At 46.9% G+C, this 4,963-nt stretch overlaps 1 pseudogene; it reads left to right on the forward strand.

The window, feature by feature from the left end:
• Positions 1-601: 601 nt before the first annotated feature.
• On the forward strand, positions 602-4,749 carry LOC123444121 (annotated as a pseudogene).
• The last annotated feature ends 214 nt before the right edge of the window (positions 4,750-4,963 follow it).

Consider the following 4,963-nt stretch of genomic DNA (forward strand, 5'->3'; position numbering starts at 1 on the left):
CCGTCCCGAACGCGCGCACATTTGTCCAAGTCACCCAGCCCCTGCACGTTCCACGAGAGGAGGGAGAGGGAAACGAAGGGGGAAACTAGCCATGGGGACACAGCCATGGCACCCTACGATACACAGAGAAGACGGAAGGTCTACTATACAAGCCTCCCAAACAGGCGGGAAAGAGCAAAGGCCACGACGCCGGTGCAACGACGCGTGCAGGGCGAGCACGGGTCAGTCGACTACACAACAACACCCCGAGACACTAAGACAGTGGGGATGTAGGCATCACCGCGGAGCTCAACAACAACCTTCTTTCCAAGAGGACGGACGACCGCATCCATCACCTTGTCCCTGATTGCACGTCCCTGGGGGAGCAACTCATAAGTGCTTCCTTGGGCGCTTTGCGTTTGATCGCCCTCTTCTCCATGCTGACAAACGCAGCCGGCTCGAGCAAGGCAAGCCTAGGGCTTCAAAGAGTCACCGTCGACTATGTGGATCCATCAAAGGGCGCTCTCTAATGAAATTAAATATATATATATATATATATATATATATTTAAAAACAACGGAGGTAAACGGATCTATATACTGATGCTGATAAAAATGATTTATCCATAGAACTCGAATGTAAATATTTTGTCTCACGAATGTAAACTTAGTGGCAGGCAAGGCAAGTGACAATTTCAGCGTTTCTTTCCACACCGCTTCAGCTTGAAGCCCTGAAGCGGCGAAAGGCTCTGTGCTTTCTCCGGAAACCTGGATTCCTCACCCTCACAGCTTGCCGCTTCTCCCATCTCCTCCTCCGCCGCAACCCGCAATGGCAGGGGAAAGCACGGCAGCCACCTCCTCGCTCGCATGCGCACCCTCCCGGAGATATAATACCTGGACTCTTTCTGACCTACCCCCACCACCACCAGCTGCCCGGACTGGGAGGGTCATATGGGCGGGTGATAAGCTGGAGGTTGCGCGGGGAGGCGGAGCCCGGAGTCGCCGGGCCTGGCACTATGGCGGCGAGGCAAGGGGCTAAAACCCTATAATTTTTTGATACCAATATCTGAATCTGCTGCTTGCTGTTCTTCTAAAAAAAAACCCTGCTAGTACATGCTTCTTCTGCGCTTCTGCTTGTGGGCTGCCCTTGCTGGCTGAATGGCACTTTAGGAAATAATGGATGCTAAAGTAGTACGTACGTACTATCCTGATCATCTACTGTCATCTTTTTTACTACTCCATTATTATCTCGGTAGACCGAGCATGATGTTTGGTTATTGTTTGGGTTCAGACATTGATACAACTCGGTGAATCCAAACTGCTTGCCGAGAAGGTAAGTACCGCTCATTTATGTGCATACTTTCATCTGAACTGATCAATTGTACCCATGAGCAATGGTCTGCATGACAATATTTCATACTCCCTCCATCCCAAAATAAGTGTCTCAACTGTATGCCAGCTCTCGTACAGAGTTGTACTAAGCTTGAGACACTTATTTTGGGACAGAGGGAGTATTTGGTTTAGGCACCAATGCATATTTGTACAGACAAGGGCTAGCAGTTTATAGCATCCCCTCTGGTACCCGGTGTTTGCTTGAAGCATCCACTTGGCTTCACAAAAGGAAAAGAAAAGAAAGTACGTAGAAAATTAAACATGGGATATTAATGGGACAAATATTTCTCTGGCCATGGGGGAAGTGCCCAACTACAAGTCCACACCTTAGCTGAAGCCTGAGGCGGGATTGTGTGGTTGTCAGTCTCGAATAAATCACCTTCTAGGCTCCCACCACAGAAACTAGACTACATTAATATGAGAAAATGGTGCACACCAGAGAACCACGGGCAAGTTTATATCATCCCCTCAGTTTCCTGAGAGATGTGTTGATAAAAAGGCGTTAGAGCCTACCGTTTCTTTCCAAAGACCGATGGAGAAGGAGTTGCTTCCCTTTCCTCTCCTGCCATGGCTCCTCCTCCTCACATGCCTCTCTCCGTTCGTTGTTCATTCTATGGAATCAAGCACCTCCGGGTGCTCAAGTTCCAATATCTCTATCCCTTATCCTTTTGGTGTCCATGGCCAGAGCCCCTCCCCAGCTCAAGGGTTCAAGATCATGTGTGGCTTATCTGGTCCTATGCTGCCCATCAACAAAACCTTGTTTAGTATTCTCAACATCTCCTTGCTCGATGGTTCTGTAAGCATCCTGGCAACTGCCGCTTCCCGTTCTCCGCAGTGCAGAGGGAACGATGCTAGCTTTAGCCTTGAGGGGACAAGCTTCAATTCTCCGATACAAGAAACAAGTTCACAGCTGTGGGTTGTGATATGGTGGCCATGCTGTTGAATGGTAGCAGTGATTATAGCGGTGGCTGTGCTTCTCTTTGCTCTACAAAAAATAGCATCGTCAATGGTTCTTGCTCTGGTGTGGCTTGCTGCCAAGCACCGGTACCCAAGGGGTTAAAGAAGCTGTCTTTAGAGTTCACGAGCATAACTGGGCAGCTTGGCAGGCTCAAAAAGGACAACAATACTCCAGCGTGTTCTGAGGCATTCATCGCGGAGCAGAACTTCTATGTTTTCTCTACTGCTGACCTGAACAACACAAATAGGACCAGCCCTGGGTACCGGCCTGTTGTTCTCGAGTGGTCCATGGATGGTGGCAACTGTGAGGAAGCAAGACACTCTGCATCATATGCTTGCAAGGAAAATTCTTACTGCTATAACGCATCCAGTGGATTTGGATATCACTGCAATTGTACCAAGGGATTTCAGGGGAACCCGTATCTGCGGGGGCCTAGTGGATGCCAAGGTAATGAACAAATCTCTGATTATATTTCCAGGTTTTCTTGTTACGTCAGTTTTTGTTTTCCAACTTACTAATCTTAAAAGACTACCAATATTTGATTTCTGTTTGGTTTCATGTGAACAGATCTCTGCCTATATTTCTTGGTTTTCTTGTTATGTCAGTTTTTTTTTCCAACTTACCTATCTGCAAAATTATCCATCTCTCATTTCTGTTTGGTTTCATGTGACTGTCGAAGATATTGATGAGTGCTCCACTGGAAGGCTATGCACGCATAGCTGCATCAACGCAAAGGGCAATTTCAGCTGTGTGTGCCCATTAGGGATGAGTGGTGATGGCCTAAAGGAGGGAAGTGGCTGCAATGGAATTAGCGCACTGCAGATTTCAATAGGCAAGTTTTGAAGCCCTATCCCGCTGTTTTGTTATGTGATGATGTGATCATTATACATGAGGCGTGTCGAGCTAGATTAATGCTTGACCAAATTAATAATTCTCAGAGTTTTATTGTACCTTTGCAGTTGCGGGACTAGCTCTGCTACTACTTATCCTTGTTCTCGGTTTCTGGACCCACTTGCTTGTCAAAAGGAGAGACGTTGTGAAGAAAAGACAGAGATATTTTATGCAGAATGGTGGCATGTTGTTGAAGCAGCAGTTGCTTTCTCGGAAGGTACCGTTGCAGATATTTACCTCAGGTGAGCTTGACAAGGCAACCAACAAATTCAGTGATAGCAATATTGTTGGTAGAGGTGGATTCGGGACTGTCTACAAAGGTACACTATCAGATCAAATGGTCGTAGCGGTCAAAAGGTCACAGCGAGTTGATCAGAGCCAGGTGGAACAATTCGTCAATGAGCTGGTTATTCTTTCACAAGTGACCCACAAGAACGTAGTTCAGCTACTAGGCTGTTGCCTTGAGGCAGAAGTTCCCTTATTGGTTTATGAATTTATCACCAATGAAGCCCTGTTTCATCATCTCCACAATACATCAATCCCATTGTCATGGAAGGATCGCCTAAGGATTGCAGTTGAAACCGCATCGGCACTTGCATACTTGCACTTGGCAGCAAAGACGCCAATCGTTCACAGAGACGTCAAGTCGTCAAACATACTTCTTGACATGAGCTTTACCGCAAAGGTGTCTGATTTCGGCGCCTCAAGGCCAATACCCCGGGATCAGACCCATGTGACGACCTTAGTGCAGGGCACACTAGGATACATGGACCCTGAGTACTTCCAGACAAGCCAACTGACCGAGAAAAGTGACGTGTACAGCTTTGGCGTGGTACTCATGGAGCTGCTCACAAGGGAGAAACCAATACCTGACGGCCAGATCGACGAGGTGAAAAGCCTAGCAATGCATTTTAGCACGTTGTTCCATCAGAACCAGTTGCTGAAGATTGTAGATTCTCAAGTGGCCGAGGAAGCTGGAATGAGGCATGTCAAAACGGTCGCACAGTTGGCTTTGAGATGCTTGAGGTTGAAAGGTGAAGAGAGGCCGAGGATGATAGAGGTTGCGGTGGAGCTTGAAGCACTGAGAAGACTGATGGAACAACACACTGTCCTGAAGGGTGAAGAAGAGCCTCTGCTTCCTCTGCTTCGGAACTTGAGTTGCGGCGGGGAGATGAATTTTGACGTGCAACCTAGTTCGAGCCATGATGTCATTGCCAAGGATGAAAGCATGGAGATGATTCTACTCCCATCCAGCGATCTCTCGTGCTAGGCCTTTCATGGTAATAATCTGTTCCATTTGTGATTAGCTGCCAGCAGTAAGGTAGAAACCCAGAGTAAGGGTTATATCAGGAAGTGTTGGCGAGTTATTCTTTTCTCTCCATATCTCTGTTGCTCAGCTCGACCTGTTCGTAGGTCAAGAAATGACTCAGCTAAATTTACGCACTGGGATTTCACCGAAACTTGATACACAGATCATAATCGTCTTTGCATTCGACCACCGATCTAATTTTTGTGTGACAAAGCGATTTTCATCTGCGTGCAAAGTTTGATGAAGGCTGCATTTTGCATCTGACTGCCATGTGTTTGCTTACATGACATGCTATGTGTTTGCTACCTTTGTCTGGCGTACCAAGTATCATTAGCAGCAGAAGGAATAGGTTCCATGAATTAGGTGTGCGTGCATTCATGGATGAGTGTATATGAGCGATTTAGATTGTACTGTATTTAAAAAAAAATGTTACAA

The sequence above is a fragment of the Hordeum vulgare genome, chromosome 3H, assembly GCF_904849725.1.
Source record: "Hordeum vulgare subsp. vulgare chromosome 3H, MorexV3_pseudomolecules_assembly, whole genome shotgun sequence".
Taxonomy (NCBI): domain Eukaryota; kingdom Viridiplantae; phylum Streptophyta; class Magnoliopsida; order Poales; family Poaceae; genus Hordeum; species Hordeum vulgare.